At 37.5% G+C, this 25,497-nt stretch overlaps 1 protein-coding gene and 1 pseudogene across 5 annotated transcripts in view; both read right to left on the bottom strand.

Moving 5' to 3' along the window:
- The window catches only part of RBKS (ribokinase), a 122,268-nt gene that overhangs the window by 92,229 nt on the left and 4,542 nt on the right, over window positions 1-25,497 (bottom strand). The gene's annotated exons all lie outside the window — the stretch shown is intronic.
- On the bottom strand, window positions 13,248-21,025 carry LOC144455855 (nuclear receptor-binding factor 2 pseudogene; annotated as a pseudogene).

The raw sequence follows: 25,497 nt of genomic DNA, 5'->3' as shown, positions 1-25,497 counted from the left end.
TTGCTTGTTAAGACCTGTTGGCAGACTTGACCACTGATTTGTTAAAACTTGCATTTTGTATGTTTATTTGGAAAATGATGTAATCATTACAACTTTAACTCTGTTACACAACAGATGAAATATGTACAAACGGTTTTTCAAAATTTTCTTCTCTTCTTTCCTTATACTTCCACCACTCCCTTATTTTTATTCAATGCCCCCCAACTGCACCTGAGGCTACTACCACTCCCTGGATCTTTCTAGTGCCCCCCAGAGGGTGGTACCACCCACATCAGGAACCTCTGTTAAGTGGTAAGCAGCGTGGTATACAGTCCTAACTGTTCACAGGTGCCTACAAGGAGCCTTTTTTAAACATAAATTATTGACAGCATTATTAACATTCATTCATTGTTATTCATTCCCTTTAGTTGTGTCTGACTCTTTATGACCCCATTTGGGATTTTCTTGGCAAAGATACTAGAGTGGTTTGCCATTTCTTTCTCCAGCTAATTTTACAGATGAGGAAACTGAGGCAAACAGGGTGAAGTGACTTGCCCAGGGTCATACAGCTAGTAAGTGTCTGAGGTCAGATTTGAACTCAGGAAAATGAGTCTTCCTGACTCCAGGCCTGGCACTATCTCCACTGCACCATTTAGCTCCTATTATTAACAATCATGACAACATAAAAATGGTAATATATCTGGTGCGGCTAAAAGTATGCAAAACAACTTAACAAACTATCATGTGTCTTATAGACAACTGATACTACTTTATAGATAAATTTTCAACTGTATCTCAATCCAAACATATTTCTAGGTCCCTATATTCACTGGTCTGACATGGTTGTTTAGAGGCAAGATTTGGGGCTTCCAATAAGACAGCAGGCTAAATTGGTGACAGGTCAGCTACTTCTCTACTCCTTCCCCAGCAAAACCCTAAATTTTAACCAGAATGAACAATGAACAGAAATCCAGTGAGAAGCTATTGTAACTGACATTTTCCACTCCAGAAGTCCAAAGCTAACAGGAAAGGAGACTCTTTTAGAGAGGCAAATGATAACATCACTAGAGATGGGACATATCTAGCCTTCAAGGCTTTATGTTTGGATTGAGAAAGCCGCAGGGTGTCTAGAATATCCTACTGGAGGCACTGGGAGCAGCAAGGACTATGAGATGGCATTGAGCACCTCATTACTGCTACACTCAGATCAGGTTACCCCAGGTCCAGGGGATGTCCTTACAACCTTTCCTGAGATGCTAGAAAGGGCCCTAAAGATCCAGTGATCTGAACCTCAAAGATCCAGAGTGGTTGAATCCCAGAAGGCAGAGAGGTCACTACAAGAACTTAGGGGACCCAAGGCTAACCAAGTCACCCAAAACTGAAGCAGGAGGTGAGACCCGGTCCTGGAATAAAGCCCCAATTCATGAACTCAAGATGGGATGCTAACATTCTAGCAGAGGCGAAGAAACAAATATCCTTTTAAAAACCTTCTTATTTTCAAAGATAATTGAGGGAATAAAATAAGCAATAAAGAGGACTTGGGATGGATTCTGTTCTGAGTGTTTTAAGAGGGGAGAGAAGGGAGAGTACAAGGAAGAATAAGGGGGTGGAGGGGCAGCTAGGTGGCACAGTGGATAGAGCACCGGCTCTGAAGTCAGGAGGACCTGAGTTCAAATCCGGCCTCAGACCAACACTTGAAACTTACTAGCTGTGTGACCCTGGGCAAGTCACTTAGCCCAATTGCCTAAAAAAAACCAAAACCAAAACAAAACAAGAATAAGGGGGTAGAACTTACTATTACTTCTAACTGGGGTGTATGAGAAGAATATATAAACATGGAGGATGTTGTGGAAGGGGTAAGGATCAGATGAACTTATCTGAAATGGACAAAGGAGGTTGAACACACACACACACACACACACACACACACACACACACAGTTGAGTAAATAAATACATCGAAATGTAATAGGAAAATAAGCAGGGATTTGCGGGGAGGGAATATTCACAAACAAAATAAACTTCCTTGTCCAGAAGGGAATTAAAAAGGTGGGGGGGAAGAAGAAAAGCAAAGAATTAGAATCTAACGGGGTACCACAAATTGCCTCTTAGATACCTGGAGAATGATGAGAGAGATAATTTCTGAAAATACTGGGGAATATAAACTGATGAAGAATTAAGTAGATTAATTAATTTTTAATTAAGATGAATAATTTATATAAGGACAATAATACTGGAAAGAAAAAAATTTCTGAAAGACTTAAGAACTCTGATCAAAGTAATGACCAATCATGTCTCCAGAGGAGACAGAATCTCAAAAGATGCAGCTCAAAAGGGTGGAGAACTAAGAGAAAGAGACAGAAAGATTATTCAGTTAAATCTAAAATGAATTCACAACTTTAAAAATGTTAATCTGGAAAGAGTGAAGCATTTACAAATTTTAGTAAAACATCTAACATTTGCTCTGCCCAGTTCTAACTGTTGGGCAGATTTCAAGTTCTGGCCTTCAGTGACCCTTTCTATAAATAAGGGGTTGGTCTACATGATCTGAGGCTCCTTCCAGTTCTAGATCTATGATTCTGTGTTATATCATGTGTTATGTCATGTGGCTTGGAGCACTGATATAAGAGTCAAGAGACCTGAGCTACTGATTTGCTGAATTATCTCTGTAAAATTGTCCCTCTTTTAACCAGTCTTTTCCTTTGCAAAACAGATTAATAACACTTGTCAATCCCTTAAGTTTCCAGGTATCATACTTGGAATTACTCCACTGAAAGAGGGTTATCTAACTTTTGAATAACATTGTGGTTGGTAGTGCCATATAAATGTTACTTATGGCAGAGGAATGAACTGTGAGATGCAAATGAGAAATCTCTAACCTAAAGAGTCATGTGCTAACACAAAGGGCTAATACATCTTGGATACCAAGTTCTATCTAAAATTCTTTGATTATGCTGCCAAAAGGCAGGAAAGCTTTTTTAATGAAAACATTTTCCTGCTCTCTTTGGCTCTAGGTTTCTTGCTCATTACAAGATTCTATGTATATGTACTCTATTAATAATTGCTACCTAATGAAAATTCATTAAGCTAACAATTCACTACTAGCATGTGTAGTGTGATGTCTGATTTTACAATTAATGCTATTATTAAAAAGCTAAATGTCTTTGATATCCTTGGAAACATTTCTTTATTTGACCAGCATCTCTGATGCTTCTCATTATCTGTGTCCCAGACACATTCACATGAATAACAGTCATTCTCAAAACAAAAATAAGGATAATTTTATACCTAGAATATTAGAAGGTAGTAAGCTAACTAGAAATCATTGCTTTAGACCTTCACAATAATTTGAATACAGAGGAAACATGACTTCCTTTACTAAAAGACAATTATTCAGGGTTAGCAAGTTCTTCTTAGCTAGTATTGTATAACGAAAGAGTCCTAGACCTGAAGTCCTAGAATAGAAATTTAGGGCTAGAAGGGACCTTAGAAGTTATCAAGCACAATGTTAGATTGTGACCAACAACAATCCCTTCTACAACACATCTAACAAGGAGCCAGTGAGAGGGAACACAGTGCCTTCTAAGGATGCTTGTTCCACCTTTGGACAGTTACAAGTATTAGGGAGTTTTTCCTAAGATGGAGGTGAAATACAGTTCTGCAGTTTCTGTTTGTGGCCCCTAATGCCAAAGATGGCCTGGTTCCTTTTCCACTTGATAACTGTCAGCTACACAACTAACATGTCCTTTTTTTCCCTTCTTAACTTTAAACACCATAGGTCCTTCAAGAATTCCTCATACAGTTTCCAGTCCTCTCACCATCATGATCACTTTCTTTGGACACACATTAGCCTGTCAATATCCTTCTTACAATGTAATACCCATTTCTGAAAAACAATCTCTAGCTGGGCTCTGACATGGATCTCAGTGAAGAGACTTGGTTTAAATTTCACCTCAGATATTTACTAGCTTTGGTCACAAGCAAGTCACTTAATCTCTCAAAGCTTAGCTTCCTCATCTATAAGATGGGGATCATAATTGCATCATGAGAAAACTACTTGGTTTACTTTAAAGTGCTATACAAATGTGAGTCATTATTATTGCTGTTGTTTTTACACATTACTGCAGAACCAGGAGGAGGCAGTTGCTTCTAGTGATGAGACTAAGCTGAATTCAGTGTATGCCCCCTTTCAGAAGAGGAATGAAGCTCAGGAATCCTATCCTTTTGTATGTGTGAAGGGCCTGAGGAGGTAGGGCAAGGGCCCAAGGAGGGCACCTTTGCTCCAAAATATCTCCTATACTTATTCTTCAATAATTCAATGAATCCCTTGGTCAGTGTCCTCTTTCTACTGGTGCACATCTCAAATTACCCCCACCCTCTTAACCTGAGAGAATCTTGTTTTAAGTTTTTCAGTAAATCATCTATAGAGGATTCACATAACAAGCTGAAGGCCCTCTTCCAAGTTCTTTTCATGTTTAGTGGATATTTGTACATGCCTGGCCTACCTCCTGTTAGGGTCAGACATGCCCTTATTAAAGTCTTTTATGTCACTTTTTATATACAAATCATTGCTGATTATGTACTACCGGCAACTTTTACCTACCTTGTGATACAGTCATAACTTTTTTTTTTTTTGTATCTGTGATTTCATTGTTATAGGGAAGTTCTGAATCGGACACTCTTTCATCAATGCTAATCATTACTTGTTCTGAAATGTATAGTCTTAGGGAGTTGCCTGTGGCACTGAGAGGTTAAATCATTTGCAGAGTGTATGTGTCCGATTTTGGACATGAACGCAGGTATTCTTTATTCCAAGGTCAGGCTCTATCTGAAACACTATGCTGCCTCTTCTTATAATAGTAATTTCTAGTATTCTGTTGTTGTTCAGTCATTTCAGTTGTGTCTAACTCTTTGTGACTCCACTTGGGGTTTTCTTGGCCAAGATATTAGAGTGGTTTGCCATTTCCTTCTCCAGCTCATTTGACAAATGAGGAACTAAGGTGAACAAGATTAAGTAACTTGCCCAGCATTACACAGCTAGTAAGTCAGATCTGAACTCTTCTGAAGAAGAGTTGTCCTGACTCCACGCCCAGCACTCTATCCACTATGCCACCTGGCTGCCCTCTAGTATTGAGTATTCTAGTAATAACATTACTAGAAGAACACTCATGCTAAGAAAACAGGTTTTGTAGCAGCACACAATTTGGGATCCAACCCAATCACTTCTGCCTTTCAATTTTGGACTCAATTCATTATGAGACTCTGCTGTGCCTATCCAAGATATATGTCCTCAGTGGGTTATTCACCTAGTTGTATGCCATAATCTCAGCAGTATGAATTACTAACTTATTATTATTATGAATATTGACTCCTCAACTGACTTTCTTTGGAAGAGCTGTAAACTTTCTTCTTACTTTGCTCTAGTGTGTTGTAGTTACTGGTCAGGGACACTGCATCTCCTTCTTTACTCAGCTGTTTCAATGAGGCTTTAGGCTTGGATACTTGGTAAACATGAAGCTAAAAGTTCTCCTTCTTTTAGCCCTAGTGGCCAGTTCAGTTTTGAGTCTACTGGGGTACAAATTCATGTCTACGTAGATTTGTAGACTGAACTTCCACTAGAGTGGATCTGAAATGGCCCACAAAGAAGCCAATTCCCTGGGAGGACCCTGAAACGGCCCAGCTTCCTGGGTTAAAGTGGAACTTAACATTTTATACCCACACTCCTAGATCTATTTTGGAACACGGCTGGCAAATAATAATGCATTCAGTATACTCTGAAAGAATCAGAGAAGACAGAGGCTCCTAAGAGGCTATTTCAAATAAGATGGAACATTGACTAAAATGCCCTCTTGTAGATGAGTGTTGCAGAACAGAAAAATGGCCAAATTTTGTCCACTTGAGGGCACTGCATTGGAATTTTCTTTTTTTCCTAGTCTAGTATTTAACTCCTACTTTTACTTCCTTTATACCAAGAATGACACTTTACAGAATGCCTTGAGACTCATAGGGGAAGGATAAGATCCTTAGGTAAATATAAAGTGAACATTATATTTTAAAAAACCTTCTTCCATAGCAAAGATGACATATGTCACTGCCTAGGTTATGTCACTATGTATAGTAATCCTATGCATGGCCAGAAACTCTACCCATGAATTTCAATGATGGAACAAGATGAAACAAGATTACAGGAGTGAACCTATTGGTTTAGTTGTGGGTGTTTTAACTGGTGGGAAACCAGTCTAGAACATTTACTGGCTATTTGGACACATTCCAGATTGTCAACGTCCTTCCTAAACCGAATGGAAGTTCCACTACATGCAAAGTATTATACCTGAAGTAGATACAATAGAAGAAAAAGACATAATCTCTATGCCTAAATATATTCAAAGAATAAAGGACATGGACATATCTCATGACATAATGTAAGTCCCTTACGGTCAGGGGCTGTTTCATTTTTGTGTTTTTATCTCTAGTGCCTAGCATAGTACCTGGCACATAGCAGGAGCTTAATAAATGCTTGTTCATTGATTGATATATGGTAATACAAATGTTTAGTACAGTGCCATGCACAGAGCAGTAGTTTAATTAATATTTGTTGAAAGGACATGGATACGAAAACAATTAAAAATGTAATCAATTCCTATTATTTACATTGTTGATTGTTTGAAACAAAATTTTAACTCCAAAGTGCTTTCCAGTTATTACTCTACCTATTTCTAAGCTAACTCTTCCTTCCATTTTGCTGGCGTGCACTCAGGAAATGCAAAGTGACTTCAAATTTAGTCTAAGGGGAAAAAAAATGAGAGGTAGTATGACCTGTTGGTAAGAGTAGTTTTGGAGTCAGGAAGACCCGGTTTAAGTCCTATCTGGGTTTAAGTCCTATCCAACTTTCAGGGCTCTAGGGGAATCCTCTAAGTTAAATAAGCCATTGCTAAATATCAATGGATGAAATCATAGGTCCCACTTATCTTAAAAAGGGAAAACAGGAAGGTAAATCTACAAAAAAGAAATGTTTTCCCATATCAAATACTGAGAGTTAAGAAATCTTTTTTTGGACTCTTGGTGCTAGTACATTGATATGTGTTATGGACAACTATAAATGTGAAGCCAGTAGTAGCAGACCAGAAAGATTTAGGAGTCAGGAGACCTGGATTATAGTCCTGGTTCTTCTGCCATTGGGTTGTGTGATATCGACCAAGTCATTTAATCTCTTTGTTGCTCCAATTTTCTTATACCTAATCCACAGACATCTCATGAAGATGAAATGAGAGGATGTGGATGTAAAATATTTGGAACACAGAAGAGCTACATTCTTTATTCTTCTCTGTTAAAATTGTACCACCATGGCATGAAGGTGATCCTCCATTCTCAAAGGGCTTTCCTGTGTAAGCCTTCCTCAAGCTGAGAAGTTTGGAGCCCAGCCCAGTAGTAGACTGTGCCTGTCATCCAAGGACCCACCTACTTGGCCAGCTGGCCAATCAGGAGGCACCTATGTGATGCTGGTATTGTGATAAGCACTGTGGATACAAAGTAAGGCCAAAAACAATCTCTGTCTTCAAGAACTCATATTTTAATGGGAAAGACAAGCAAGAAAATAACTAGGTATATACAAGATATATACAGGGTAAACAGAAAGCAATGTCAGAAGGAAGTTAACTTTAGCAACTGAGGGGACTAGGAAAAGAACTTACGCAGAAGGTAGGACTTGACTTGAGTCTTGAAGGAAGCCAGGGAAACTAAATAGAAATGAGTAGGGAAGAGCATTTCCGACATGGGGGGGACACCCAGTGCAGAGGCATAGAGAGATGGGAGATGGAGGGTCATGCTGGAGTAACACATGTAGACTCATGTAGCTAGATCACAGGGTATGTGGAAGACAGTAAAGTGTAAGAAAAATGGACAAGTAGAAAGGGACTACGTTGAGAATAGCTTTAAATGCCAAACACAGGCCTTTATGTTTGATCCTGGATGTAACAGGGAGCCACTATACTTTACTGTGTGTGTGTGTGTGTGTGTGTGTGTGTGTGTGTGTGTGTGTGAGTGACATGGTCATACCTATGCTTTAGGAAAATCACTCAAGCAACTGAATGAAAGATGGATTAGAGGGGGAGAGACTTGAGGCAGGAAGATGAGTTAGAAGGCTATTGCAATAGTCCAGGTGAATGGTGTTGAGGGCATGTACTAGGGTGTTGCTGTGTGAGTACAGTGAAGAGGAAATATAAAATTTGTGAAGATAGAAATGACAAGACTTGGTGACAGATTAGATATATGGACTGAAAGTGAGGAGTTGAGGATAATATAATATAAAGGATGATGGCTCCCTCAACAGTTTTAAGGCTACTGGGAAGAGGGGGAGGGTTTTGAAGGAAAGAGAATAAGTTAGTAAGAAAGAAGAGTTGGAGATGCCTCAGGTGCATCCAGTTTCAGATGTCCAAAAGGCAGCTGTAATGTGGAAATAGAGCTTAGGAGACTGGAACTAGGAAAAAATTTATGGGAATCACCTGCTAGAGGTGATAATTGAACCTATGGGAACTGATGTAATAATAATAATAATAATAATAATAAATAAGTGAGACAGGACAGAGAAAAAAGAGAAGAGACCCTAGAACCTTCAGGGTTACCAATGGTCAGCTGGTATAACATGGATGAAGATATAGGAAAGGACACTGAGGAGTGGTCAGATAGACAGTAGGAGAACCAAGGAGATTACAGTGTCACTAAGACTTAGAAAACAGAGAGTACCCGGAAGGTAATCAATGGTATTAAATGCTGCAGAGAGGTCAAGATGGATAAATACATAACTGGTAATGTTTGAGAAGACAGTTCATTTGAATAATAAGGTTGGAAGCCAGACTACATAGGGTTAAGAAGAGTGAGATGACTGGAAGAGTCCACCTAATGCGGACTGCTTTCCCAATGAGTTTGGCTAAGAATGGTAAGAAAGATTCACTGAAAGGCTCATCACCAGAAAACTGGCAATGAGGTCATGAATTTTTTTTAGCTACACTGACTCTTTGGGGTTGTGATCTATATTAGTGATATGACTAGCCACAATGATAAACCTCAGATCCTTTAAAGTATCAAAATACTATACAGATACAAGATATTATTTATACCATAAAGTAGACATATGAAAAGCAGTGTGGTATAGTGGGAAAAGTGCTAGACTTGGAACCAGAAGACCTGGGCTTGCCCCCTGACTCAAATATGTTGGAGCTGGAGCACCACAGGCCAATCTGTTCCATCTCAGGGCCTCCACTTACTCATTCGCAAAATGACAATGATATTTGTAATGCTGACTTCACAGAACTGCTGTGAGGGGAATGCTTTGCAAACCTTAAAATACTACAAAAATCAGGCATTTTCAATGGCTAAGTGTTGAGTACTCAGGGAGTTGAGAAGTTTGAATGATGCTTCTCAAGGTGGTACTGGACTGCTAATACAAGTGCAAAGAAAAGAGGAGAGATCATTCTTACTCTTATTTGCCCTGAACACTTAACACTGGCTGTCTATTACACATTTTTGTCTATAGCCTCATAATGTATAATATTTGGGCCAAAGAGCAGACCAGGAAATCCTGAGTAATATGTTAGAAATAAAACACATTTTAAGTATTTTACAAAATAGTAAAAATCTGGAGCTGTGGTTCTAAACATTGTGTACTGAAACTCTCTTACTTAATGTTTCTTTCTTGGCACCTTGCCTCCTGCAAAATAAATAGGCTTGGTTTCACTGAACTGAAAAGACATGGCCAGGGCAAACCAGGTGTGATATCTGGAATAGTGTTGCTGCTGTCATTCAGCACCTGCTTATAGACATCCTCTCTTTGAAGGCCCACAGTAAAATCTCTTTCCTGGACCTAAAAGGGCCAAGGTGAAGGCAAAAGTAATGCTTGCCTTATCAGTGCAGTAGGGCATAAAAGTCTAGAGGTGCAGGAGAAAAGGAGGTAGAAGAACTTTGTATTTCAGAAGGGAAAACCTACCAGGACTGAAAACAAAGAGAATTCTGGAGGCAGCAGCCCAAGAGTAATGTAACACCCCATTTTAGAATCACTGATCAATACAGGTGTGGATAGTTTAAGGGCTTATTCATAGGTTTTGGGTTTTTCACACCTCAATCACTAACAAATTAATCTTAGATTTTAGTAATACAAAGAGAACACTAATAATAGGGTTAGGGAAGCTCCAGTCTTTGGTTTAATTCAATCTGTTTTATGGGACAAATACCAAGTTATTCCTAGGATCATATAGATTTAGGCCCAGAGGAGGAGATGAGGTCAGCCTCAGCAGAGGATCATAAATAGATCTTTCTCATGGGAATAAAGGCTGTATATTGTAGAGAGAGAAAAGAAAAACTGTTGTCAGGCAAGTTGAGTTCAGGTCCTTGCTCTTCTATTTAGTGCCTGTGTGACCTTGAACAAGTTACTAAATTTCTTTGGGTAGTATTTTCTTTATCTGAAAAATGAGAGAGGTTGAATTGGTGATTGCCAATGTTCTCCTGCCAGGTCTACAATCCTAAGATGAAAGAAAATTTTTTACTTCACGAATTTTCCTATGGCTGGCTCTACTTCTTTCAACATGAAAACATTCCAAACCTGGGAGTCTTTTCAGGATTCTGACACCCTCTATTAATGAGATATAGCGACTTATGATTTTGTTTCCATGGATAAGATGATAATGGTGTTGGCTGCAACTGATAAACTAGGATCTACATATTTCATGTAGAAATACAGAACGTTTTAGTCTTTTAAATCAAAATAACAGTTCACATTTATGTAGTGCTTTAAGGTTTGCAAAGTGCTTTACAGGTGTTATTTCATTTAACATAATAAGCCTGTGAAGTAGGTGCTACTTTCCTCATTTTAGAGTTGAGGAAACTGAGGCAGAGTAAAGTGACTTGTCCAGCGTCACGTAGTTAGTAAGTGTCTAAGGAAGGATTCAAATTCAGGTTTTCCTGACTCCAAGTCTGGAATGCTATCTACTCTACTCCCTGATAGCAGTATCTTACATTTGTATAGGCATTTATGATTTCTCAAAGCACTCTTATGTATGCTCTCATTTCATTCTCACCAAGACTCTTGTGAAGTAGTTAAAGCAGGTAGTATTATCCTTATTTTTCTGATGAAGAAAATGATGCTCAGAGACGACGGATTTATACGGCCTGGAGTAAACACTTGACCTTGGTATTATTCACCCTTGATCATGGAGAGAGCTAAGGTACTATCAGTAATAATTCTTCTGAGTACTGGGTACTATGCCTTTTTCTTCCTAGAAATTGACTCAGTATTAAAATTTCTGATATGTAGAAATTTGTTAGATATTTACAAGCATGTATGGAGATATATAGGTATATGTACATATACCCACGTTAATAGTGCAAACAATTTGCATCTTAAGTTTGTTTTGCTTAAGGATACATTACAGGCAATCCTGCAGGAAAAAAAAAAAGATCACACTATAATAACTGTTTGCAAATTCAGCTGATCAATTAGATGGCTGCTAAGGTCATTCCCAACTATAAAATTCTGCGACTGTGAGTAGCCCACCAATAATGAATTCTTCTTAACACTTAAATCTGGGAATAGATTATACACACACTGATGGGGCAATATGCTATTGTTCAACTTTTCATTTATTAATAACTAATCTTTGGGACTATCATGAGGCAAAACTTGTCCGAAGAATCAATCACACAAAATAAATTTAGCTAAGAAAGTAAAGTTTTGATACCTGTTGATGAGGTAAGTTGGATTTCAAAAAGTATTTAAGTACCTGCTATGTACCTAGTCCTAGGCACTGGGAAACAAAGACAATGCAACAGTTCCTGCCCTCAAGAAGCTGCCATTGTATAAGGACATATGACAATATACAGATATCATTGGTCTAGATACCAAACTGCAGCTGCTGTTCAATAGGCTCACATTTCTCATTACTAAATGTGTATTTTAAAAGCTTTTGTTCTGTATATAAGCTACTTTTCCACGAATGACCTAAATAGGCTAGAAAAGTAGCTAATGAATTAGGGTTCTAGTCATATTATGCAGGATAATCGGTTGCCAGGTCCTACTGATTCTATTTCCATGTCTGTTGTGTTCATTTGTACGCATTGCATCACATTTATTTCTGTTGTATTCATCACCTCACACACTACCACCATCAACCATATCTGAACTATTATAATAGCTTCCTAATAGCTTCTTTTCTCCAATCTATCCTTTACATTGCTCCCCAATTACAAAGTTTCTACTCTGTCATTCCTCTGTTCAAAAGTTTTCAGTGGTTTCTTACTGCTTGTAAATATAAACTCCTTATCTTAGCATTAAAAGCCCACCACAATCTAGGTCTAATCTACCTCTTCACTGTTAAGAAACTTGTTCAGCATTTGCTATGGACAAGGTACAGTGCTTAGTATTGGGAAAATAAAGATGAAAAAAAAATGATCCAGTCCTTGATCTCAAGGAATGTAGTCTTGATTGCAGGGATATGACACATAAACAAATTGATATAAGGTAGGATTTGATAGGACTTCCAAAAGAGAGGTAGTGTTCACACCAATTCCCAACATATTTTCTGCTTTCTTGTCAAACTGGCTGCCTATACATTCATTGGTCTTATCCTGTACTCTCCAGCATCTGGGTATTCATGCAGGCTGTCATTCGGTAAGGTAGGTCTTTCTCACCTTCCCCTACTGCTCTCCTCTGGTTCTTTTAGACCCCTGCTCAGATGCTAATTCTCTGGAGAAGTCTTCTCTGATCCCTCTGGCTGCAAGACAGTCATCAATGTCCCTTCATTTTGCCTGGACCACACTGTCTCTGGATTTTTTATGGAGTCCTATCAAGTTCTAGCATGCTTCATATCTATTGCTCTAACAGATGTAAACAGCTGACCAATCATTACTGTCTCTGCAGGGTTGAACTCTATGAGACTATTACTGATTATTTCTCAGACCACAGAAAATATGAAGGTGTTTTTTCACTGGATTTTTAAAAAGACTTTTGGTAGAATATCATGTAATGAGTTTTGCTAATTTAAGGCCTGCATTTGTATCTCCCATTCTCTACTGATAAGACTTAAAATTCAGAAGAATTCAACTTTATTAACATCACAGTCTGGGAATTGCACAAGGTTTTAAAATAAAGGTGTGAATTTCTATTTGTAAGTGACATTTAAAAAAGAAGCATGTGATACTTCTGTAATATTGTGGAAGAAATGGCAGTTGGAATTATTTTTGACCAGAAAAATAGCCAATATGAATGTTATATATTTGAGATTCAAGAGAAAAATAGTTTTATTTAGAAAACAAATCAATCACATAAACAACAAAAATAATTTATAGTGTTCTTTAGTACACACAGAAGAAATGCTCCAAGTCAAATGGCTAATTTAAAATCACTTTGGAATATCCATGGAGATTTTTAAAATTACAAAAAATGGATTCCAATGATGTTGCCACATATAGGAGATAGAGCACTACATATTCTAAATAAAGCTTGCTTTTGATGATCATGAAACCTAAGATTTAACCACTAATATTACCACATGATATATTGTTAAAAATAATTTAAAATTTTACCCACTGAGTCATATCCCGATTTGACATAATAAATGTGCAAGAAATGTTATGCTGTTGATATAAAAATGAAATGAAATTCATTTATGTAGACTGGCTACTCAAGTTTAGCTACATTTAACTGGGCTTCCACAGACTTGAGCACTCATATTTTTCTGTATAAGGGTTAAATTAAGAGTGCCTGTGAGGCCTGAAATCCATTACAAGTTACTTTGCACAACCTATCCTGAGGAAGATTATTAGAATTAGCAGGATGTGTGCTCCTTGTGAGCAGAAATTATCCTGCTTTTCTGTTTGTATCACCAATGCTTAGCACAGTGCTTTGTATATGTTAATTAACTTAATAAGTTTTTTCATTCATTTGTTCATTTTTAAGAACTTTGTAATATTAGTTGAAGAATGCATAAGTAGACTTATTACTAATGTGAAAATCATTCCTGTATCAATGGTCTGTGTACAGTCAGATCAATGATCTGTAAGAATAAAAATCAAAATTAAAATATCAAAAGTAGAATAAAAATGAGAAAAAGTATAGCATGCAATGAAAATAGTTCCATCCTGACCTACATAAATGCATTATTCATGATGAAAAATGTGAAATGGAAATAAAAAAGAACATAGGCCTAGATTACATTAATGTTATCTAAAATTGTAACTGGTATAAGTCAGTTTCCATAACATGGAGGCCAAAAGTGTCTAACAAGTGCCTTAGTCAGCTGATACTTGACTTACTTGCGAAGTGGAGAGAGGTAGCAGTCAAGAATAATACCAGTTTAGAATGTAAACTCATTCGTAAAATCTTACAGAGAAGAATGATAGATTATGTATAACATTACTTTATAAAACTGAGATTAGCAGGAGAGGGTAAAATTATTTTTAAGAGAGTTTGGAAAGCAGCCTAATCAAAATCATTACAACAGCATATAAGACTGAAATTGAAACGAAGACAACAAGCATGAGAAAAATGGAAGAGACATCCAGTGATCCTTATAATAAACTTTTCTTTTCAGAACCAAGGACAACAGAGCCACCAAACTTGGACTCTAGCATCATAATATGTGTTTAAAGAAAACACACTGAGCAAAGAAGGGAAAGGCAGCTGAATTATAGTAAGTATACATGGAAGAGATGAAAGATGGAGGGGATGCAATTGTGAGAGTACTGAAGAACTGATTAAGAAGGTATACAATGGAGAGGATGATACCAATGATGTGGAAAAAAAATTATGGACCTTCTTTAAACTCTGGGAAAAGACCACTGAGGGAATACTGACAACTATCAATCTATATACCTAGTTCCTCATTATTATGAGAATTTACACACTCCAAAGCTGTCCTTCATAAGGATACTTGTAGGAAACAGATAAGCGTTTACAGGCAGAATACACTATCACACTGTTCTTATTGTTTGTTGACTATTTTTTAAAAAAGCATTTGATTTGGTAGAGTAAAACGTGACCCTTTTATAACAAAGTGTCTTCCAAGTATATAGCAACATTAGTCAAGATTTTTGGAAAGCTAAAACAATTGAGATAATCTTGTTTTGATAACTTTCTGATCATTAACAGCAAATGAAACAAGATGTATGCTTGCCAAAGGAATTCACTATAAATACACTGGAAATCCAATTCAGTATTTGAATTGAAGAGCAATTTCTGACAGATGATAAAGTTCTCTAGATGTTTTGTTTTTTGGATGACATCATGGTCATTGAATCAAATACTGTAATATTGCTGAACCTCCAGAATGAGATTTATAATCAATCACTCAAAAGAATTTGGCCTTACTACTGACACAAGAAAAACCAAATGGATAGAGTATCCAAAGTGATGGAATCATAAATCAATTGAAGGCTATATCAAATTTTAAAAAGATATAAAATTATAGAATAAAGCAAACTAGTTATATGGCAAATACTGGAACAATGAAAGTTAGTTTTAAGTTTTTAGTTTCCCCATATTTGAAACAGAATGAGAGTTGGTCAAGTCTTGGTCTCATTGTATGGCATCCGACACATAAGACCCTCGGAGGAACATAGTTTCACTCTCCCTTCCCCAAAATTCAGATGTTCAACACAGCACACACAGACAGAAAGCAAACATCCAGAGACTGCAGACAATTTGCAACCTTGTACTAGTTGATTGTTGATACTACAATGATCACTTATTGAGGGGCATTCTGTGTTAACTCCTTTTAATTTAGTATTTCCTTAATCATTTTCTCCTTTCACAGAATCTCTACTTTCTAGGATTATAAACTTATCATAACTCAGTGATGCCCTAATCATCAAAATAACAAAAGATAAACTGTAGAAATATTTTTGAATATCCTACATAATTTTTTTTTCTAGGTAATTGGGGTTAAGTGACTTGCCTAGGGTCACACAGCTAGTAAGTGTCAAGTGTTTTGGTCTGAGGCCAGATTTGAACTCAGGTACTCCTGACTTCAGGGCCGGTGCTCTAGCCACTGCACCACCTAGCTGCCCCCATAATTTTGGTATGTAAGATGGCTGAATAAAAAAGGAGAAATATAAAATTTTCAGTGTTACTATATCAGTATTGTTTGGTATTCACCTAACCCTAAGATAAGAAAGGTACAATCCATGACACACTTACTCTAAAAAACCAAGAGCAAGAACTAGAGCTTTAAGCCTTCCTGGGGACTACTCAATTGCTTCTTGTTTTTTTTTCTAGTAACCTGTAGCATTGGGGACAGGTACATGGTGCAGTGGATAGAGTGCCCAACATCCTTCTGAGTTCAAATTCAGCCTCAGACACTTACTAGCTGTGTGACCCTGGGCAAGTCATTTAACCCTGTTTGCCTCAGTTTCCTCATCTGTAAAATAAGCTGAAGAAGGAAATGGCAAATCACTAATATCTTTGCCAAGAAAACCCCAAATGAGGTCACAAAGAGTTGGAAGTGACTGCAAGTGCCTGAATAACAACTAGCATGAAAATTAGCATACTACAATGAACATAAATGACTATTTCTTGCCATGGACATTTCACTGTATCATTTTACTGCATAGTGTGATAGCTATATGTTGTCACACAAAATACCACTCAGGTTCAATTTAAAAAATTTCTCAGATAGCTCTCATTACTACTGAAGGAGTAACAAGGTTGAACCACTTCTATAGCTATGCATTTACAAATGCTACTGATAAGAAGCCTCTTGTGGAACTCTTGAACTACATGCTTAATTATGTCACCAAGTACACTGTGCTAGAGCCTTTTCCTTAGTGCTTAAGATTTATCTGTAAGCCTCCAAAAGTAATACTCTCAATACCCTGCTATTAGGAGAACACTAAGATAACATTTAATGCTTATAAAACACCATGCTAGGTGCTAAGAACACAAAGATTAAAAAATAACATATTCCTTCTCTTCAAAGACCTTCCATTTTATTGGGGGAGGAATAGAGAAGAGTGAGGAATTATCTATAAACGGTATAATAGGATTAGTATTATAAACTATGAACAAAGAACTCTTGACTAGACAAAATCACTGCCCTGATAGGTGGCTCAGAGGCAGTGCTGAACCTGCAGTCAGGTAGACACTAGTTCAAATCAATTTATCTTCAGATATTAGGAAGGTGAGGTCAGAGCAGGGTGATGAATTCATAGAATAGGAAGGGACTGTTGGCTTAGTAAGGATAGTCAGGGATATATTTAGGAGAAAGTAAGGAGTGAAAAAGAGGTGTGACTCTGGGCAAGTCACTTAAACTCTATCTGCCTCAGTTTCCTAATCTGAAAAGTAGGGATAACAACACTCGCCTCCCAAGGTTGTTGGGAAGATAACATGAGATATTTGTAAAATGCTTTAAAAATCTATATAAATGCTACCTATTATCATTTTTGGATATGGGTTTTTTAAAACAAAACGCAATTTTAAAATTAATTTCTTGCAACTAAATACTGCCAATTAGCATTACTTCCATTTATGCACCATTCAAAACAAAGGGAAAATTCTTCAGGTATTTTTAAAATGATGCATGACATTTTTATACAGCAAACAGAAAGTTAATTCTTATGATACACACTGATTATATAAACTGATAATAAAAAAAACACAGAACTAATAACTTGGTTCCTTTCTTCATAAAGTGGAAATCTGAACATTTCTCCTGTTAGTCTTGAGGTTATCATTATGTTAGAAGTGCAAGGTGTGGTACATGTAGGATCATTTAGGAAGACACGTAACTGACATGTCTTATTAGAATTAATAAATTGTGCATAAAAATGCATGTACTCAATGCATGATAGAAAGCATCTTTCCAATTCAAGGCTACCCTGAGGTTTCTGTATTAATTCAATTTTACATTATCTTTTATGGCACCATAGATTAATTATTATATATAACATAACCCTGAAATTGAGAAGGAAAATAAATGCTGCTTCAAATGTTATTCTGGGTCACCATTTGGTTTAAATCAGGAGAAAACAGACCCTCGAGGTTAGCACTTGCCACCTATAGAGTCCTCAGCCCTGGTCAATTACTTGGCTGTGCTGGATGTTTCACAGTGACCATTCTCTAAATTGTGGCTCCATAATTCATATTTTTCTACAGTCAGTATCTATATCCAATTCCTTTTCAAGTGATGCGTTTTGGAGTCTGGCCTTTCTAACTCAGAGCTGCTTGTTTTCTCTTCTCAACCTTTCAAGTGTCAGTCACAAGAAACTCTATGTGTCACTTCAGATCAGCAGTCTTCATTGACTCCTCTTCTATTGTTCTTTTATCATCTTTTGGGGCTTTGCTGCCTGTACATCGTTTGTTGGTTTTTTCCCCTTTTAAGGAGAAAAAGTGGTGTCTGGGTTCCTGCTGAAGACCCCTGATACTGCTGGCAAGGGCTTCTCAGGGGCAGGACTAAACTGCTGAGACCTAGGTACACTTTGGCTCTCAGACCCATGCTTGGCAGATGGCTTGTACAACGTCAGAAGATGAGGGGTTCCATCAGACATCTGCTGGGCTTTCCACCTTTCCTGAATAAATAGGAGTTGTTTCATGTAGCTATCCCTTTTTAATTCTAGTGATAATCGAGCCTGCTCAAACTGCGTCAGCTTCATGGCTTCAGAAAGACATGCAGCTGATACGAAATGGCCTCTTTGTATTTCCCTGCTGCTAATGACCAATCTGCTTTACTGTTCTGCTGATGGGCCAGGCTGAGGAGCCTGTCCATTAATTCTATGGATGCTGGAGGAAGGCAGTGCTCTAGAGGGCCTGTTGCTTCCTCCTTCCCCATTTCAGCCACTGCTGGAACCAGAGCTATTTCTGTTATTGTTGTTAGGATTATCATCACTACTTTGCATTCTGCAATTCAGCCAAACCAGTTTTCTCTCTATTCTTCACACTCCATGTGCCATGTTCATACCTTTGCATTGGTCATCTCCCATGCCTGTTACCTCCAACTCCCTGAATTCTTCTCTTCCTTTAAAAAGCAGTTCAAGCACCATCTTCTACATGAAATCTTTCCTGGTCTTCCTAATTGCTGATGCCTCTTCTTTCAAACTACCTTGCATTTAACTCTTTGTATATTTATATAAATTCATTTTAACATTTATGCTATACACATTTTTTTTTGGTATTTGTTGTCTCTCCTATTAGAATGTAAACTCCTCACTAGCAGGGAGTGCTTATTCTTTGTATTTATATCCCTAAGCCCTAGCACAGTACCTGGCACATAATTAGTGATTAATAAATACTTGATTGATTACATGGTCTTCTTTTTAACAATAAATTTTTATTTACTTTGGTTCAGCATAGGCAAATAAAAGAGAACTTTTAACCAAGTTGTCACAACCTCAAACATAAGGGTAGAAGACTAGTATAGACCAGGCTGCACAATACATGGTCTGAGGGCCGCTTTCAGCCTGCCAAAGGATTTTGGGCAGCCCACAAAAAATGCAGAGGGTATCAAAGAAAGTAAGGATGACTGCTTTGTTCATGCCCCACTTAACCCACCTTTCACTAGTCACTACTGTGCCTGTCATGTAACTTGGAGAGTGGGTTGCTCCTGTGCTTGCTCTCCTGTTTGTCACAGGACCTGCAACCAACCATTGTCAGTCTGTCTCTAGCCTGAGAGGAGCGAGAGTCATATCTTTTTGCTGTTTTTGGATGCTACTAAATGTAAACAGAAAGCAAACCCGAAAATTGTATTAAAACTTGTACTGCTTAGCAAAGTAATTTTTTTTAACATTAAATGTGATATCCTAACAAACATTTTAAGTAATAAGTGTAATTGATATTGAAATTTCCCTTTTTAAAATATGGTTTATTTGCAAAACAGTTTAATCACTAATTATACCTTTACTTGGAAAGTGAGCCACTAAAAACCTATCTGTGGCCTGAAGAAGTTTAGCATATTTTAATTTTGGCTCCTACCTACTACCAAGTCGTGCAGGTCTAGCGTAGACCAAAAGTGTCAAACACATGGCCTGTATGTGGCCTGCAACATTCCTGAGTGCAGCGTGAACCAGATGAAAATATAATTGGGAAATATTTAACAAAGTAAGTAAAAATACAAGAGAAAATAGATGTTACTATGTGGTTTTCTTAGTCACTATGTAGCTCACAGAGATCCTTACGTTTGCTTTGGTACCCTCATTTTTATTTCAATTCGACACTACTGCTGTAAATTACTAAGAGGGTTTTGGTATAGTGAAGAGAGTTATAGGTGTACTTCGTACCTCACAAAGTTGTTGTGCAGAAAGCATTTTGTAGAGTTTAAAGTGCTAAATAATGTGATTATTATCATTACCGCTGAGGATGCTTATAAGGTGGAGGAAAGTCGCTAACAAAGCTTGTTAGGTTTATCACTGCTTACCAATTTATTTCAGGTCCAAAAATTAGTTATCAAAAGACATCAAGGCCTGCCTTGACTGCCTCCTTTGAAACAAAGACAAAATTCGCGGGACAAACAGTAACGTATTATTGATGCTACTCTGGCTGCAGTGACTCTTCATTTACTTTTACTCTAAGAGGCATTCTGGAGCTGTCCAAGGTGAATTCCTGCACTTATTATGGATGTACCTGTGTGGCACTGCCAGACATACTGATCATGTAAGAAAACATTTCCCAGGTTCACTTGCCCACATCCTTCTTGATCTCTCTTGTTGATCTTGCTTGATCTGCTATTTCTTCATACTAGTTACTCTCTCCTCCTCTAGTTACACAAACAACTTCTAAGGTTCGGACAATCTTACCCTTCTAAAACACACATTCTGCTTCTTTCCCAACTCTTATTGTGAGAGTTCTCCAACTGTCAGGCCTTGGCCCTCTTATCTCTACATTTTCTTTCTTGTCAAGCTTATTTATACCCAATTACTCAGTGCAGATTACTTCTAAATCTACATGTCCACCTAACCTTTCAGTTCTAGGCCTGCATCTTCAGTTACTTAGATTCATGTCTTAATAGGACTTTAAGATCAGTGAGCCCAAACTAATCTTATTTCCCCTAAACCTTCTCCTCCTAATTTCACTATTTCTGACTATAGTGTCATTTGCTCATCTCCGCCCCCCCCCCCCCCCCCGCTAGGCAATGGGGTTAAGTGACTTGCCTAGGGCCACACAGCTAGTAAGTGTTATGTGTGTGAGGCTGGATTTCAACTCAGGTCCTCCTGAATCTGGGGCTGGTGCTCTATCCACTGCACCACCTAGCTGCCCCTGATTTGCTCATCTCTTAAGGAAGCAATGTTGGGGTTAACATTCACTCTTCCATCTCCCTCACTTCTCATAGCAATGTTATCCAATCTTTTTAATTCCACCTTTGCATTCAACTTCTTTTCTCTGTTTCCACTGCCACAACCCTAGGACAGCTCTTTTGCAGCCATTCTGCCTTTTTGGATTATGTCCACCACAATGCATGAAAGTATTCTTAGGGGCAAGGGTACGCACATGCACATACACACATACACTCACAGACCAACAAACCTGCAAAGAAAGACAGCATTTCGATTAACCTGTGAAATCTGCGGGCACTTAGTTATTTTTCAAGGATTGAACTATTATAACTTGAACCCTGGACTTTACCTTTTATAGCTATCTTCTCTGACCTTGACTCAATTCCTGGTTTTGATGCAATTTCCACTTCAGGCATTGCCTCTCCCTTTAACCCTTTCAGCTCTGACTTCTATATCCAAATCTAGAGCTTGGCTTGTTCATCTCATGACTATGACCCCTATGCAGGAATTTTTTAGCTGCACCTCTATACCCATACCCAAATCGGCGAAGATTCAATCAGCACAACAGATCCAGCTTACTTACAGCCCTCGATGGAAGTGGATTAGTTTATCCCTGGATTGTTTTACTGATACCCAATACACCATGATTATTTGGCCTCTATTCACAACTGCTGTTTGTTTCAATTGCTGACCTTTATATATGATAGGCTTACCACTGTCTTTTTTACTTTACACCTATATCTTGCTTTCTACCAAAAACTAAAATCCGGCCTTGAATTTTATTAATTCCACTGAAACCCATTTTCTAAATATTCCCCCTTAAATTTTCTCTTCTTGGGGTCCATATCAGGGTCTTTCTAGACATTTGAGGTTCCTTCAGGAAACTAAATAGTCTCAGGACCACATGTGTCTGTCCTTAATTGTGAAATTTGCTTTATTAATACAATTTATCAATAGGGTTAAATTTAGCTGATTTTCAATGAACTAATTCTTTTGATACTAAATTGTACAACTAACAGAAAAAGTCTTGTTAGAATATTAAAAAAAACTTACTAGTAATTAACTTTTGAGATTAATTAAATGTGGATTAAATGTGTAAATGTGGATTAAATGTGATTTAGTTTTACATATAGGAAAAACTTGATTTTTTTAATGACTGAATTTAATTTGGCTTTGGATCTGCTGGAAATATGACTGGAAAGAAGGGTGATATTAGGCTAAAGCACGATGGAAGTGGTTTTTGGTATTGCACTATGTTAAAATGTCAGCAGTTTCCAAGCAGACAACAAAATTATAGTTGATTTAAAAGGGAAAAGAAAGCAAAATAAAACAACTATGGGCAACTTATCACCCGCTTTGAATTTAAAGTCTTCTTAATTAATTAATTTATTCTATTGTCCAACTAAAATCACCTGAGAATTAGGCAATCATTTCCTGACTCTATATGGATTAAATTTAAAAGCATGGGTTAACATGAGTTTTTCACAAGCTGTCATTTTAAATTACCGATGTGCAAAAGGATAACAATTTTCTTTCTGATATCACAGCTTATTGCCATGGAAATGACTGTAGTGTCATAAGCATAGGTTTGCAGCGAGATCCCTATAGAGCAACCTTAGGAGTATTGAAGCAGGATATGAACTCTTATGTAAAAGAATGTGTGACTCATTTCATAAGAAATAAAATAATCAATTAAAGGTGACATATCTTATATTAACTCTGTAAATAAGCATGGACCTTATATCACATGCCACATAAGCTCAAAATAGATGTGCAGCCTGAGTATAAAATGCCACACTATAACAAATTGAGAAGATAACAAGTTCAGGTACTTTTCTGAACTAAATACAGGATAGAGGGAATCACAAAAGATGAAACAGTATATTTTTACTATAAAATTAAAAAGCCTTTACATGAATAAAATAAAATCAGAAAAAAAAATGGAAGAGTGGGAAATATTCACTAAATATATCACCAATAAAGCTGTGATATCCAAAACATACAGGGAATTGAAACAAACATATCATACTAGAAGCCATTTCCTAATTAAATATGGGGCCAAAGGATTTACAGTTTTCAAAAGAACTGCAAACCACAAATAACCAGGTGAAAACATGCTCCAAATCACTAATAAGATACAAATTAAAATTGCTGAGTTTTAATCTGAAACTATGCAAACTGGCAGAGATGAAAAAATGGCAACAGTCTACATAGAAGAGGCTTTGGAAGGACAAATACACTGTGGGCAATGCTGTGAAATGGTCCAACCAATTATGTACAAAAAGTGACTACACTGTCTATATGCTAGTACTGTGCAAATACTATAACCTGAGGAAGTCAAAGACAGAGACAAAAGTCCAACCAATTTCCAAAATATCTGTAGCAGTGCTTTGTGATTGCAAAGAATTAGAAGCAAAGTTGGGTATCCACTGATTTAAGAATGGCTGAAAACGTTTGATATGTGAATATAACAGGATAGTACAGTAGGAAATAACATGAAGAATCAAAGAAGTATGCTGCAACAAAATGAAACCAGCAGAACCAAGAGAACAGTCCTCTGCCTTGGCAGCTGATCTTTTATCTTAGGTATGAGGGATGGAGACGGAGGTTAAGCATTGAAGCCCAGTCTGGGTTTTGTAGACAGTTAAGCATGAATACCCCAACAGGTGAAGAATGACTTTCAGCACCCAGTCTGTGGGTAGCTGAGACAGCGACTCATTCAGCAGTGAGGCTCTATTTGGGGCCTGAACTTGATGGGATCAATTCTAAGTAGAAATTGGGTTAAGTCTGAGCCCATTCTCCCTTGCTTGAGGTAGCAGATGAGAGAGTATATCTGGCTGGTACTGGGAGGAAGGGGAAACACTAGTACTTCTGCTCTTACTATATTTCAGAAGTAAATATCTCACTATAAAAGTGAATAGATATTAATTGGTTAAATGAAATTAATGTGTTAATCATTGGCCAGTAAGAATTTGTGTGAGTGAAAATATAGGAATGGGGGCTTGAACCAATAGCATTATAGAAAGAGTTAACTCTAAAATCCTGAGGGACAATGTAGCTTTAGGGTGGGACAGTGAGGCCAGAGTATTTACCATGCACAGATAAGGAAAAATATACGCAAAGGTAATTTGGAGGAGGAAGAGAGGCCACTAAAAACTAGGGGAATCAGAAAAAGCCTTCTGTAGGAGTTGGTACCTGAGATGAACCTTGAAGGAAGGTTAAGATTCTAAGAGACCAGAGTGAAGAAAAAAGGCACTCCAGGTGTGTGTATGTGGGTAGCTTATGGAAAGACATGGAAAAGCGAGCAGTTCAATTTGACTGGAATGTTGAGTGCAAGATGGATGCATAAAACCAGTCTGGAAAGATAGATTGGAGTCAGGTTGTGAAGTGCTTTAAATGCTAAAAAAGAATTCATATGTTATTCTAGAAGGAGCCATTGAAATTTTTTGAGCAGGACAGCAACATGCTCAGACCTGACCATTATTGATACCAATTTGCCAGCCATGTGGAGGATAGAATGGAGGGGGAGGGTTTTGAAAACGGGGAGATAAATTAACAGACTACTGCAATTGTCCAGGTGGAAGATTATGAGGGTCAGAACTAGGGTGCTTGTGGTATGACTGGAAAGAAGTGTTCATATATAAGAAATGTTGTGGAAGTAGAATTATCCAGATTTGGTAACCAACTGGAATATGGGAAGTGAAGGAAAATGTATATAGTCAAGGATGATTCTGTGATTTTTAAGCCAATGCTGGGAAAGATCAAAGTGCTCTCAAAAGGAATAGGTCAATCATGAAAAGGAGTGATTTTTGGTGTAAAACTTCATTTTAGACATGTTGAGTTTGACACACCTATATGAAATACAGCTGGAGATGTGCAAAAGATAGTTGATAATGCTAGACTGAAGTACAGGAGTGAGACCAGGGTTAAATACACATACATGCTTGTGTGTGTATGTATGTCATGTAGGTATGTATGCATGCAAGCATAACCCTGGGGAGTGGAATTTAGGAGATGTGAGGAGGCTGACACTGGCAAAAATTGGCAGGATCAATGAAGACTATAATGTTAACAGGTCTCATGATTTTTGAAAACTATCTGCAAAGGTGAGGCATAGTCAGTACCACAAATGACCATGACTACTATGCTAGAATCTGCAAGACTGCCACTGGGACTACTACTTATTGGCCACATTAATTAGAAATGAAAAAGGAGATGTGGAACACTGAGTACACATTCTATAAAGGAACATCAATCATCAATTCAATTATTA

This window comes from Phascolarctos cinereus, unplaced genomic scaffold (assembly GCF_003287225.1).
Source record: "Phascolarctos cinereus isolate Bilbo 61053 unplaced genomic scaffold, phaCin_HiC Scaffold_2;HRSCAF=192, whole genome shotgun sequence".
NCBI classification, from domain to species: domain Eukaryota; kingdom Metazoa; phylum Chordata; class Mammalia; order Diprotodontia; family Phascolarctidae; genus Phascolarctos; species Phascolarctos cinereus.
Note: the sequence above shows the minus strand (reverse complement) of the source record. Positions and strands in the feature narration are given on the sequence as shown.